The sequence below is a fragment of the Mus pahari genome, chromosome 3 (genome assembly GCF_900095145.1).
Source record: "Mus pahari chromosome 3, PAHARI_EIJ_v1.1, whole genome shotgun sequence".
NCBI lineage: Eukaryota > Metazoa > Chordata > Mammalia > Rodentia > Muridae > Mus > Mus pahari.
Window position 1 is genome coordinate 63,657,494 of NC_034592.1, and position 15,631 is coordinate 63,673,124.

Below are 15,631 nucleotides of genomic sequence, written 5' to 3' on the forward strand. Positions count from 1 at the left end.
ATGCATGCTAGATGTGTGGGCGATAAGATATGAAATCCACTCTGAACTTCAGTATGCTTACACAATACTTATGAGTTTAGCAGAAAATATAAGGTGAGTTACATGTTAGTGCAAGAATTTTGAAAGTATCTGTTCAACTCCTGCAAACATCACACTGTTTTACAAACAATGTGAACTCTATATGACTCTATATAAACTCTATATTCCTTCATTCATAGAGTGGGGCTTGCAACATGTCTCCTGCAAATATGACGTGAACACCAGTAGTCCTTTCTCATCCTACACCACAAAGAAGAGTTCTGCTTCTTTCAGTTCATTTTCTTACCCTTCTCTGCCACTCAGAAGGCTCTGCCACAAAGGCAAGTTGCTTTTATAATATAGAAATAAAAGAATAAGAGAAGGTATAAAGCAGAGAGATCTACAGGTTAAAGAGAGAGAGGGTAGGGAAAAGACCAGAGATAGGAAACCTCACAAGTTTGGGGATACACTTAGAAACTAAGGGAACAGAATTTCCTGAAAAGTTGTGTTGTTTCACACATAGTTCTGACTAGTCCGGAAAATCAAGTGAAAATCTTTATTAAAAAGGAAGAAAAATCTCTCACTGTCACAGGCTGTTCTGTGAGTGCCCATGTAACTCTAAGGCTGGTCCCAACTGTGCTTTCAATAGTGGTCAGTGAAAAACTTCTCTGTCCCTGGGACAAAGGTTCCCCTCTCCACATCTACCTCCCACATGTCTTTGAAAACTGCAATATATCGCTACTAACTTTTATTACCATGTGATACAATGCATGTCTTGACCATAATTCTATTTAACTGAAACTTCATATTATGTGACTCTCCTCTTCTGACTCAGCCATGGTGTCCTAAAATACTTATACTGTCTCTGTGATAAAATTCCCCAATAGAAGCACCTTAAGGAAGAGTTCATTTTGATTCGCAGCTTAAAGCAACTGGCTGGGAAGCCATGGTGGAGGGGCCTGGGCTGCACCCAAAATCAAGAAGCAGAAAGCAATAACTCCTGCGCTTAACTCATTTTTTTTTCTGTTTTATACAGTACAGGTTCCCAGCCCAGGGAATGGTGGTACCCACAGTGGCTGGGGCTTCCCATTTCAATTAACCTAATCAAGATAACTCCCACACATACATGTCTAGAGGCCCATATCCCAGGGGATTCTAGATATCATCAGGTTGATTATTGAGATTAACCATTACACTCATGGAACCATAATAAATGTTCACATTCCTGCCAATTTAAAAAAAAAAGACTAATAAAGACAATAATATGGATTCTGTCGTCTGTGTTTTGTTCTACCAGCTTACAAATACATGTAGAACATTAAGAAAGTTTGCCTTCTATATCCCAGTTACCCTATACATGTTTTCAGCTCACCACAAATCAGAAATATTCTTAATCTCAGAAAAGGAAAAAAAAAAGCAAACCTTGAATTTTTGCTTGAATTGTTAAATGCCAATCCCTACACCAAGCAGAAAAAGACACGTAGGCAGAGACAGTCTCCTGCCATTTCAAAGATCCTAGGACACCCTCAGCTCTCACTATTCAAGCTCTTGTCTACCTTGTCTCCTTCTGACTATGCAGTTAGGTAATGACAGGTGTGCTTGACCTAACTATGTGCAGGTTTGCCTTCTAGTCACTATCCCACAAGCAACGATGTGGAGCAACTGTTATCACAGCTCTTACATAATATCACGGGTTATAATTAATCTAGAGATTAAAGTACACAGGATTATATATGTATTATATATGTAAGTTGGTCTGCTAACTTTTTAGGAGAATGAGTGTTCAAAGAAAACACCATAGTCCAACATTGCTTGTATTTATATTATCATGATTATATATTTGCATCGTTATTATGTTATTTTATATTTATATTCTCTCTTCTCCACCCTGATATTCTCTCCATGCCTGGGAGACTAGTACTGTGGACTGAAACAGTGGTTCCCATCTTTTCTAGCTTCTAAATGAGTACCTGTTGGTCCCCAGCAAGACATTGTAATGGTTTGGAGATGGGCCAAGTGTGTGCTTGGCTGTTTTGCCCTGGACCTTAGGTTAACATCTAGCTAATAGCAGCAATTTGGCTGTATATGTTCTGGTAGATAGCAGCCCCTTATCTTCTGGTGTTCTCTTGTGACTCCAGTCCTCAACATTTACTAGTGACATCTCCCTATAGTCCTGTGCTCCTACAGAAGTGATTCCTGATGCTGCTAGTTTCTAGCCCTCCACACTCTCCCATTGGCTCCCTTAACCCTGGGAATACCTCTGAAAAGACTGCCTTTACTATGTTCCCATCAACTGTTCTACATACATCATCAATGACCTGCCCAGATGTTAACTGATTGGCTCAGGTAAGGTGCTAACAGCACCTTAAGAAAATGCAGGAGGAACCTTCCACCCTCATGAATTAGGCAGAAGAGGGGTAGAAAATATGAGAACGGAGAGATGGCACTAACGACCAAGAGTAGAGGTTATTTAATATCTTCATGTGAGCTAGAGTTGGATTCATATTATATGATACACCTGTAATTATTTTCATTTACTTTAAAGATGAAAGTCTGTGTATTTTTGGAATTCTATAATTCTCAGAAGAAGCTGGTATGCAGTGTCGTAGTACAGATCAAGTTTAAATTCCATTTTTCTAACACTCTATCAGCTTACTACTTATTCTCTATACCTCAGCTTCCTCATCTGGACAAGGAAAGCCAAATGCCCTCATGTCTGGGCTCATTAGACCAAGCGCTATTCTGTAGGCAGCAGGCTTGCTTACAGGGACCTCTGAAAAGGTGGCCTTGCTCTCTCCAGATTTCACCAAATCCTTTCTTGTCACAGGTCTCACTTTCAAGAATGCTAACAAGAGCATCATTTTATCAAAGGTGGTTAAGTCTTGAGAGAGCCCCAATCAGCTCTCTCCACTGATTTAAATTTGGATGAAGATGGGGGTGAGGCTGATGAACCCCACCTGTCCTCACTGTGGCACCCGCCAGCGGGCTCCAGCAAGACTCCAGCAATCAGCACCTCTGTCATGTCTCCCTCCGATGAAAAATGCGCTCTGAAGTGATTTTGCTTCGAAATATATTCCGAATCACATCAGTTTGTGCTACACACTACACTTTAAATCCTCAAATTATTAATCAGCTAAAGTCCTGAGAATTACTCTTCAAAATTCTAATGAGCTGGTGATGTACAACTGTCAACATGCATAAAAATTCCACTTTCAACACCTTAGTCAGCCTTTGCACCATATCTGCTATGGCGAACATTTTTGAAACATTTACTCAAGATCTGATGTGCTGAAATAATGCAATCCTTTTCTATCTGTTCTTATATTTACAAACAAGTATTGAAATTTCAGCTCTGTTCATTACCGTACAGAACATTCCCTAAGATTTTTAACTCTCACCTTTGTTCACTCGCTCAGTAACTATTTACTATCAGTGCCATGCACCGGTGGCAATTTCCCAGAAACAACAACTAAAACGCCCACCAGAGCTCACTCTGATGGAGCCTGCGTTCCAAACACAAGGGAAACACAAGCTCAAGAGGTGCTTCTCATCTGTATCTCCTTACTGTAAAATTCTGAGATGTTTACACTTAAATGTAGATAAAATATAGGGTGTCCGATTAAATGTGGATTTCAAATCAACAACACATAATTTTTACATATAAACATGTTACACTGTACCTGATTGCAAGTGCCTACTGATGTTATTTTTGTTTGTATGGAATTGAATTGTATGTGGGTATCCCGCTTTGCATTGTTCTATCTCAACGTGCTAAAGAGGACAGTACTGTGCTCTCTGACCACTTAGTGATTGAGCACAGAATCTGCTTCCTTCATGGAGGGCGAGAAGGAGGGCACATGAGGCAGTGTACTTGCAAAAAAAGGCCCACCCCACCCAGGGATATACAATTAGTTAACAAGAGCTGGGGGACCTATTTTTATGTTTGGTGATGCAGCCACCGACAAGTTGTCTATGCTTCTCTAAGTAACCCAAATTAAATTAGCCAGTTCACCAAGCTACACTTGGTTGGAATCATTGCTTTGGTCTGTGGTTGATACTTTATCTGAGGTGAAGAGATGTTGCTTCACAGCCATTCAAGAGAAGCTAATGTAATGATCCCATATTTCAGTAGCAGCTTGCTTCCCAGTATGTTTTACTATGCACAATTGCTTCATCAATTTCTCTCCTGTGTTTCCTTCAAAAACTTGGTGCTGAAGTTGTAAAAACATAATGCTCCTCATGTACCTGTCTGAGCACTCTCAGTCCCCACCGAGAATGTGTTGCAGTGACAGGTGAAGGTTTGCCAGGGGTTTCGACAGTGCATTCATCTCACCTGTGCCTCGTAAAGCTTCCTCTGTATCCTTTCAGCATCTACAGGAGCAAGCATCTGTTTTCTCCGTGACAAACTCTTCTTTCGGCTTCTCAACTTAGAGGGGTAAACTGCAAGACTGGTCCACACTGGCCTTGGATACCAGGGACGGAACCACAGCATCCAATGCTGGGAGCCTGTTAGATGACGACTGTGTCATCTTAGACTCCACCTGAGATCTATGCAACCAGAGCCTGCCTCTCTGCAGACGGAGGAGCTCTGCTTTAGAGTATTTCTACTCTGATAGGATTTTCCTGTATTTTCTGATAATATTAGAAGTGCTGAATGTAGTATATATTTATAAGAATGTCCCAGAAATTCTGTCTTCTAGCCTTGACATCTGCAGGATAAGATACATCCCCTTGGAGAAACAGGCTGACTTTCATTTGTGATTCTCCTTCCACCCACCAACAAGCTCCGTTTTAGAGTCCCTCCTGGATGCTGAAAGCATCAGTCAGCCAGGATGCAGAATGACCAACCTCAACCAGAAGGAAACAGAAGCAAGGTACCACATCTCAGTGTTAAGTGAGCAGTAGGGAGAGATGAATCATTCATTCTCTCTCTCTCTCTCTCTCTCTCTCTCTCTCTCTCTCTCTCTCTCTCTCTCTCTCACTGGATAGTTAGGACCAAATACATTGACTCATCTTGAAAACCCTGAGAATAATGCAATGATCAATTATTTCTAATACAGGGAGGCTTAATGAATAATGTGAGAAGCACTTCATAGTTTCAAAGTTCTCAGTGCTTGGTAATAAATGAAAGCAATCCAGATCTTCAATGGCTGCACTTCTTATGTCCTGTTCTACTCCACAGGGTAGCTCCTGGAGCTGAGAAATGTATAATATCTTTTAAAACTGTTTATAAAATAATTGCAGGTACCAAAAGAATTACAGAAGCTACAGAGCTCTATCTGCCTGTCTCTGTAAACAGACATTTAGTCTGCACATCCCCATGGACTGAAGGACAAAGAACAACAAACATGAAGGAAACGGGCTTTTGTCTGGCTGTAATATTAATTTGTGGATAGTAAGCAACAAAAGGACAGAAAAGAACTCTGTTCCACCTTGAGTCCTTGAGTCATGTATAATTCTTGAGTCATGACATTTTGCAAAGTCAAAAAATAAAAACATCGTGCCTGTGTTCTTATAATAAGAGCAATATCATCACAAACATACGTGGCCACATCAAACATAGCAACATAGTAATTCAGAACATAGTTACATTCAAATAGAGCAATTATCTGTTTTAATGCTAGATTCAAGGGCGGGAACCCAAGTCAAAAGCCAATTAAATCACTTCTAAAAAACTATGATAGAATAAGAATGTCCCCCACTGGCTTATATATTTGAATGTTTAGTCACCAAAGAGTGACACTAAGAGGTGTGGCCTTGTTCAAGGAAGTATGTTTTTGACATTTCAAAACCCATGCCATGCCCTGAATCTCTCTGTCTATGGATCCATAGAACCATCAGGTTCTGCTCCAGCACCTGCCTGCATGCCACCATGCTCCCTGCCATGATGGTAATGTACTACGCCTCTGAACCTGTTAAGTAACCCCCAGTTAAATTCACTCTCCTATAAGATCTCCCTTGGTCATTGTGTCTCGTCACAGCACTACAACTCTGACTGACACAGACAGGTAAGAGAGGAAACTTTTTCCTTCCTTCCTTCCTTCTTTCCTTCCTTCCTTCCTTCCTTCCTTCCTTCCTTCCTTCCTTCCTTCCTTCCTTCCTTCCTTCTTTTGTTCCTTCCTTCCTTTCTTTCTAAAAACATTTAAAAGCCAAATTTTAATATCTAAGTCAATTTGGGGGTGAGGGGAAGAAACATTATCAGGAACTTCTCTCCAGAACAAAACAATGATGTTCATTTCTCCACATGTCCAAATTAACGGTATACTGAAGCCAAAATGAAAACCAAAACCCCACAAGAGGGAAAAAAGATATTAAAATCACATTATAGGGGGTTCAGTACATTCTGCAGTCTTTGCTGGACTAATTGTCCTTCGGCTGACTTTTAAAAATTAACACTATCTCATCAAAATATATTTTTTAATTGGCTTTTAAAATTAAAAATAATAATTAAAAAGGAAAACCACTTGAAATAATTCATGAACAGTCGTCTGACTCATTTGATGGCATATACGGCATATGGAGGTCAGGAAGGTGGTTTGCAGCACACGTCATTCAGGGAATGCTCATCTTTAAGGCTTAGCTTTCTTCCAGACAGTGTAAAATACCCACAATCTCTTTTGAAAATTCCACAGGGCAATACAAGTGCCCCAGCTGTTCTTCATAGAGTGACAGGGCTTCAGTCAAGCTGACACAGTTCCCCTGTGTCGAGTATTTTCCATTCTGTTTCAGAACCTTCATCGACAGGTAGAGAATCAGTCTGAGGCACTCCCATGTGTAATCTTGGGAGATGTAGAGATAAGGACAGCTGTCAAATCATCAATCCCATAATCAAACCTCTCCCTTCCTTGGCACACCTCTTCAGTACTGGGATACAGTCTTCTATAATAACCTAATAGCAGTCTTCTTTAAGATCATCTAGGACATCTCCGCATGTATTTCTTACATCCATCAATTACCATTTGGTCAATCTCTACCATAGTGACCATCTTTTGTTTCAGTTTGACAATTTTACATATTATGCCTTCATCACCACCTACCCAAATCCATATATCTTTGCCAGTGTAGTCTTCTTTACCATTGCCCATGATGGCACGGGTATACACCAAGTCACTCTCTGCAAATTAATATCCCCTACGGAGGATGAGAATATTTCCAAACTGCTTTGGGTGTAGAATTTTGATGTTCTGATAGGGTGAATCTTCATCATACACCACTTCATCTATGTCACACTCAACAAGGCACCCATCAGCAGTAGGCCAGTATCTGTCAATGGCCCCTCACCTAACTATGGGTGGTAATTGCTTCACCCGCCCAGGATTGTCTTGACTCAATTCTTTCATTTTTTTTTTCTTCTGTTTTGTTAAAAAGGCTGTCAGCTTCTTGTTTGCCTTGCATATCACTGTCGTAACTCTGAAGGTTCAACAACATCAATCCATATGGATAAATTCTCATATTGGCAAAGCTGCCATTCTTGTTTATGTAAGTTGCTAAGTATCCATGGTCCTGCCAGGTGTACACTGACTGTCATCCCCTGCTCCTGAGAAATGGATTGAAAGCCTTGCAGAGTGGCCTCACACCAGCTTTGGCGCTCTGTGTGAAGTCAAGCATGCTGTGTCTTGCTGCTGCCATAGAGTGGTGGGCATGCCTGGGGAGGTGACCACAGGAGACTGGGGATGTGTCAGGCTGTGGACCAGGGGGGAGTGCAAGTGCCAGAAGAGGACAGGAGTAGGAGGTGGGCGGGGCCTCGGGCAAGCAACCTGGGGAACAGAGGCAGGGCCAACCCACATCTTAGAGAAGGAAGCAGGGATGCCTCCAGCCCTGAACTTGATGCATGCTGGGTGTTAAGGAAACTTTTTCTTTTCTTAAACAACAAATTACTTCTTTATTTGCATGGTGTATGTGTGTGTGTGTGTGTGTGTGTGTGTGTGTGTGTGTGTTTGTGTGTGGGGGGGGGAGACTCGTGGAGGTCAGAAGAAAACTTACCTGAGTCTTTCTCTACTTCTACTGTTGTATTTAGGGGCTCCAACTTAGGTAGGTCATCAACACTGACAGAAAGCATCCTTACCTACTAAGCCATATTGATGGCTCCAAAGTCATCATCATCATCATTATAATCATCAAATTCTATAGAGGACTTTATCACCCATCATTGTCAATCCACAGCTATGTTGACTTGTAGCCAGCTAACTTAAAGGTGTGTAGCTAGATGTGATCAGGTCCTAGGTTCACCACTAAACTTTATGCAAAAGAGTTATATAGCTAGAGTAACTCAACCTACTTTGAAACTGATGATGACACAACTGATCTACAACTGCGGTGCAAACAATCCTGAATAGCCCTCAGTTGCACTGTCCCCTCTCAATTGTTTTTGTTTTACTCTGGCTTTATTTCACAGAAGTAACTGTATAACCAGGAGTCATTAATTCCATCAAGGTATGGCACTGACTTGCAACTATATATACTTGAATTTTTTAGTAGAAGATACAAAATTGCCATGAACTGACAGGAATTTATCTGTTAAAACACACCCTGAGAACACTGACTTAGAGACACACTGGTTCAGCAGCTGGAATTGAAGAAAATATTCTGGGAAGGGAAAAGATTGAATGTTGAATCCGGGAAGTTGTAAGCTTTTGACTGAAACCATCTGTGAGCCTTAGTCATCATCCAAGCCTCTGACTCATCCTGCTTCGCAAACTCGGGGATGCTACTTTCCTGTCTCACGACCATTGCTTTCTGTCTCTGGCTGACTGGGTTGGTTAGTGACAGTGGAATACGATGGCCCTGGAATCACAAGGAAGAGTCATCACATATTCATAGGTCAGGGAGGTTGACTCCATCCCATTTACTGATCCTCTATAATGAACTACAAACAGTGCTATGTGAGAGTTAGCTGAAGATTAGCTACAAATATAACAAAGTAACTAAAATTATGAAGATGTCATAAGAAAACATAGGTGTAAATTGTCATAATTTTGGATTTAGTGGAGAATTCATTCACATGACGTCAAAAGAATGAACAACAAAAGGGGGGAGAAAAAGGAACAGAACTCCAGCATGATTTAAAAATGTTTTGCTTTGAAGGGCACTATCAAGAAAGTGAAGATGGACCACAGAATGGGAAGAATATTTTCAAACCCTATGTGATAAAGAATTTCAACGTGGGATTTGGAAAGATATTCTTTGTTTATTACAATTCCATAAACAAAAACCAAAGAGCTAAGAAAGAATGAAAAAATGGGAACTGGGAAGATTTCTCTGAAATCATGAGGATTTGAATTGGAATCCCAGAAGCAGTGGCTTTCCAGGCTTGGCTGCATCCACCTATAAACCCAACACTACTGGCCAGCCAACGCAGCTGGGATAGTAAACTTCCTGCTCGGTGAGAGACCTGATCTCCATGCAATACGGTAGAGAGTAATTGAGGATGACACTCAAAGTTCTGCCTTGGTTTTCACTTGTGCACACAGAAGGGCACACATATCTGCACGTTCAATTATGTGTACCGCACCCCCACCACCACAATATACCATACACATACATAAATGGAGAAAATATTTGAATAAACATTCCCCCAAGTCTGATAAACAAAAATTCAAAAAGCACATGAAAAATCATGGACACTACTGACCATTTGGGTTGTGAAAATGAAAATCCTAAAGAAATGCTATTTCCTAGCCACAAAAATGGGGAGTTGGTAATTTGATTACAGTAAGAGATGCTGAGCTGAAAGAGGGGCCCCTTGCACTCCTAGGACCAACGTAAAGTGGTGCCATCACTTTGAAAAACATAATTCAGCTGTCAATTAGTCATAGATTTACTCTGTAACTCAGGAATTCCACTCCTAACTATATACCAATAGAAATTATGATACAAGTAAAATAAAATTCATATAGGTGTGTTAATAGAAGCAGTATTTATATCAGCCCAAAGGTAGAAACAACAGCTTTTTCACAGACAATGTGTCAATCAACAGACAGATCAAAGGTGATAAAACCATAGAGTGGAATATTATTTGGCTATAAAGACAAAGAACTGTACTAGTATGTGCTACATGGGTAAACTTTGAAAATATAAGGTTAACAAATTCAAGAAGTCGGTCACCCAAAAAAATGACATATTGTATTATTCTATTTATTTGACAGTCCAGAATAAAGAGCTATGTAGAGAGCAGGCTATGTTAGAACAAGCCCATGAGTCAACAGGACTGGCCTCCTAGCTCGTGGCTCACTTAAGTGCCAAGAGCATCCATAAGGGAGAAATCCTCGAGCTACATTCATTTTTAATCAACCATTCAATAAACATTGCTTTACAAAACTGTACAAAGAAGCTGTTTTCTCCTCGGCATACCATTCATGCACAAGCATTAATTTTTTAGCATGTAAGGGACAACTGGTTCCAGTTCCTGCTTTGTGTACCAAAATGCATGTCTGCAGCAAGTCTCCAATGTGCATGGTATCTGCAAATAGCCTAGACACTTCCTCCTACATATTTTGAGCCTTTCTAGGTTATTTTCAACCCATATACAATATAAACAGTTTCCCTCCTGCACTGCTTAGGGAATATGAGAGGAACGCCATTCCATATGTATTCACTGCTCATGACATGTTTTCCTACAGAGTTTGTTGATCCTCAATTGGTTGGATCTAGGTGTAGAATTCGCAGATGTGGAATTCACAGATGTGGATAGCCAACAATACTAGCTAAAATCTAATAGAACTGAACATCTATTTATAGATTTTTAAAAGTTAGTACGACTCTTCTTTTAAATTAGGGTGTTCTTAGATGTGGGGCCATCTACTTGCCTTAAAGCAACTCTGTGAATAAGGAAAGGAAGACAGAAAATGACAGTCAATCAATGGTGCCCATAGTTGGTATAGCACCCACAGAAAGATCACAACAAGGACCAGGAAGTACCAAAGACCCCAACAGTGTCCATACTGTTCATACTTCATCTAACTGTAAAGTTTCAGTGCTTTCAAGACCTCTCAGGATTGAGGAGCCTCTAATGAATTGGGATTAAATGTCACACAGCAGGGAGTCAGACTCTTTCTTTTTTCATGAACATGAATATATGTATCATTTTCTCTATATATAACTGATTTTGCAGAACAAAACATATATTGGCACTACTTATAACAAAGCTAACTATAACCACAAACCTTTTGACTTCTGTTCAGTTCTACTGGAAATTACAAGATAAGATGGCTATTTGTGTTATAATGTCAAGCTGATTCTCATTATAAAATGTTATATAGTCCTTTCTTTTCTCTGGGGGTTGAAACAGTATTCAAAAATACGTGAATCAGACACCTGAACTCCAAAAGGAATGGAAGCATATTTAAAAATATATAGTAATTAGATAAACACTGAGGCACATGAAGATCATTTCAGCAAAACCCCCAGAATGGAGTGACAGTTTGTCAATAGAACATGAGCTATTCTTTAGGAAAATGTGGCTAAGCAACAGGTATAGTTAAAAAAAGAAAAAAAAAGAAAAAAAGAAAAAAAAAAGGAGCATGTTGCTGCCTTAAGGGTCCTAAGTTGAATTTTTAAAATAACTATCATACAGACTGGAGATTCTTGAAGACCAATTATTATTTATCCAACTCTGACATCTTGCAAAAGCTCTTTAGCACCTGGGAGGACAGGATAACTAACAGTGTCTCATAAATTCCAGGATCATTTATTCAAATCAAATATCCGCCTTTACATCAAGGGTAACTACTACTTCATAAAAGAGGTATGTAATATATTACCTAGAAATGAATGTTACATATTTATAACTCCGGCTGGTAAATCCAGTCATGCTATTATTATGCCATTAAACTCGAACTATAGAGACTTGAAAAGAAGACTGATCATAATAAAAGCACTTTATCCCACACATAATACCTGAAATTCAATCTAATACAACTTCCAAATACCAGAAGCTTAATGTTTATGGTCTTATTGAATAATCTTCTCCTTTGACTAAAGTCAATAAAAAGTCATCTCTAAACTTTCTAGTCAAGCTAGAAACCATTACATTATATAAGGTCATGAAGTTAAGCATAAAATCAAAGCACGCTCTCAGATCACTGCCAGCCAGGGCTGCAGTGTTTTTTAACTACATCCCAATGTGGGTTTAAGCATTTTCATGGTTTCGACCAATGTTTTAGGGTAATGCATTTAATTGCATATTCATATTGTACTTAGAGGTATTTTAAGGAGAATATTGTTTTCAAATAATGTTCTAAATACACTGGAATGTTCTCCTAGTATGGAGGAGACATGTTTTAAAATTATGTTGTAATAGAATATATACAACACACATCTGCTCTCTGAACAGTGTCAGAGGGTGAAGGCATTAGCATGTTGATCCTGGTGGCCGGAAGTCACCACTGTTCATCTCCCCAAAATGAAATTAAATGTTCATTAAACAGTAACACTCCCCCTTTCCTCCATGGGGAGAAAATTTAAATAACATGTTTCCCTAAAACATACACCCAAAACATGGAAGTACATTCAAGCAGAAATCCTCAATGAACAAACTCTAGTATTTCTGCTCTACACCTTAGAAGCAGAGACTGAACATGGCCGTTGTGTCATGTGTTGTCATTAGTGGTACACGCCATTGTGGGCTTGTCTGTCGATGCTACACAGCAGTTATGCGGTTTAGATTTGGATTATGTGCTTATTTATAAATCAATGAAAATACTATATCATAGATTCTCTTATGGTTGACTGATCCATGCTTTGGGCACAAACTCCTTCTGCAGCCCAGGCTAGTCTGGAACTATTGGCAATCTTTCCCCCTTTGGCTGCCAGAGTGCTCAGGTTATGCCACCATGCCCAAATCACAATTCCCACTTTTAACAAAGGATTTGAAATATGTATGGGGCATGCATTTAAAAATAGGATGCTGCGAGTTAGTATGCCAACATAACATAACTGATCAGGGGAAGGTGCTGTTTGCTGTAGTTTTCCTCAAGGTATCTAAATGAACCCACAGGGGTTCATGTATACTTTGTGACCCTCTGCTAGCAGTGGAATGGCATATATTTTTTTTGAATAGACTGAATACACACCAGAGGAAAAGACAGTACCAATAAAATTCCTTGTAAAAAACCACGAAGGGAAAAGAATTGCTGGTTTCAATGAAGACTTGCTGAAACTGTGAGCATGTCAGCAAAGAACCCTTCAAATAGCCCCCAGTCCACTGACTTCAATGAAGAGAAAAGCTGATGTCTCTCTTAAATGATCCTTCTCTGTTTACACCACCCCCAAGTTCTACGGCCCACAACTCTAAACTATAGCCTTGTGCTGTGAGCTAGTATCTGCTGACTGCCAGCTCATAGGTCACCTTCATTCCACTCAATTCCCAGGCCACAGCTGACATACTGGGAAACGGTTTGCACAAGTATTTCTTTAAGTTTGGGTGTACCCCATTCATTCAGAGTAGCTTTCCCCCCTGAGTCTCAAGTCTAAATGGCCACATCTGCAGAACATGTACCATGATCCCACTGTCACATCTTTGTTCTTTTCCAGTGTCTTTTTAGCTTTAGAGTCTGTGTCGATGCCTGCAAATCCCAAAGAAGCTCAGAGAAAGTACCGGATGGCACAGCATGCTTGCAAATGAAGACATGATGTGTGACTGCGGGATGCTGAATAGACTCAGCCTGAGGAGTGCTGGGAAGACGGAAGCAGGGAGAACGTGGGCCAGGTTTCATGGCCATCCTGAGTGTCACTTCAACAGCACAGCCCACCAGCGTCAGCCGTTTACTTCATCTTCAAAACAAACTAAAACTGACTGTAGCTTCAGTCACCATATTAAATTTTTAAATGTTATTACCAATGACACATGTTCTTCTAGGTTGCACACTGAAGAATTTGGTGGTGCAGCTTAGAAATACCCTGCTTCTCTCTCTCTTGACTTGGTTTCTGACTGGAAGACCTCTTATTATTGATGAAAGGACAAAAATACATTAAGGTCTGCCTGGTTATGGATTCCCTTGGAATTATAGTCTCTTTTCACTTGAATGTAGTCCTGTTTTAATATGCAATTTATTTGTAAGCCCGAGAGTCCCATTATCTTCTCAGACAATAATAACAGCTAATGATTATTGACAGCTTGCTATGTGCTAGGAACTGTCCTAAGAGTTTCACATTAATTGTTCAGTTAATCCTCCCAACAATCCCATAAGGTTACTTAACATGCAGTTAAAGAGATGCTACAAAACTTACCCCACACCAGCCAGGCCCTTTCCATGGTCTCCAGGAATGTTCAAGCACGGTCTCATGCATTTGAAAGCTACGTGTTTGAGGGCATAAATGATCTGGGTGGGGGGGTGCATACTGCTGTTGGTGCCTGAGATGTTGGCCAGGTGACCTTTCTATGCTTCCTGTGTTAACAGCATGGACCTTTCCATTCAATGACTGATTTTCAAGTCAAGTTCTTCACATACATTGTATAAGTAATTCACTGTTGGCCCTCACTGAAGGATCACTTAACTTGTATAATCCTAAGTAACTTCTCAAGGCTAAAGGTAGAAGTGGCATGTTCTCTGAGGGTGGGTATCTCTAACATCCAGAAAATAGTCTCTCTCTTGCTGCCCGACTTGCAAAGGCATCCTGTGGAGAGGAGTAAGCAAGAGTTGAGAGCTTTCCTGTCCCGGAGATTTATAAGTGGAACGAAGGGAGGAAAAGCCAATTGTGTCCGAGGTAGCAAGAAGGTCAGCTTTGGAACCTGAGGAGACTTTTACAGTAAAAGAAAAAGTAACTCTCACTGGGTGACAGTATTCATCACATTTCTTTCTTTTTTATTTCTTGGGCAATGGTGTTTTGCCTGCATGTATGCCTGTGTGAGGGTGTCGGATTCTCTGAAACTGCAGTTACTGACTGTTGTGGGCTGCCACACAGGTGCTGGGAACTGAACCCCAGTCCTCTAGAAGAGCAGCAGTGCCTTTAACTGCTGAGCCATCTCTCCAGCCCCTTATCATATTTCTTAATAAATAACTTCTGAGTATATTAAAATGGAGATCAGTGTGAATACATTACAATTACGTTACACTTTAAAATGAACATTTCTGTGAGACTATTTTAAATAATGTAATCAAAGGAGGAAATATCATAAGTATATTTTATTTTTACTTATAGTCATCAATTTACTAAAAATCTGCATATGGGATTCCCATACTGAGAATGGGAAGTATACAGACATTGTTCCCACCTCTAACCAAAAAGCTATGTCCACGTGATACCTGCTGAGAAGGGGAAGAACACTTTCTTTGAAAGGAGTGTCTTTGGGTATATTAAGCACAGTCCAGAGCAGGCCCCATGCCCAGAAATAGCTGACCAACACAAAACAGATTTCGACTGTTTTGTATGCATTTTCTTTTGCTATTTTTTTGTCTTATTGATTTTCATTGACTTATTTTGAATTTGCTGTTGAGAGGAGAAGAGAGGGAGAGGGGGAGGGAGAGGAGGAGGGGGCTGGGAAGGAGGGAAGGAGGGAAGGAGGGAGAGAGGGAGGGAGGGAGAGAGAGAGAGGATGAAGTTAGGTAAGAAGAGAGGTGGAGAAGATTTGGGGAAAGGAATGATAAAATATGTGAAAACAATTAAATAAGAAGGT

General features: G+C 40.2%; 1 protein-coding gene and 1 pseudogene across 4 annotated transcripts in view; both read right to left on the reverse strand.

The window, feature by feature from the left end:
* Window positions 1-15,631, reverse strand: part of Znf385b (zinc finger protein 385B) — a 306,268-nt gene that overhangs the window by 230,221 nt on the left and 60,416 nt on the right. The window lies entirely within an intron of this gene.
* Window positions 6,513-7,840, reverse strand: LOC110318557 (annotated as a pseudogene).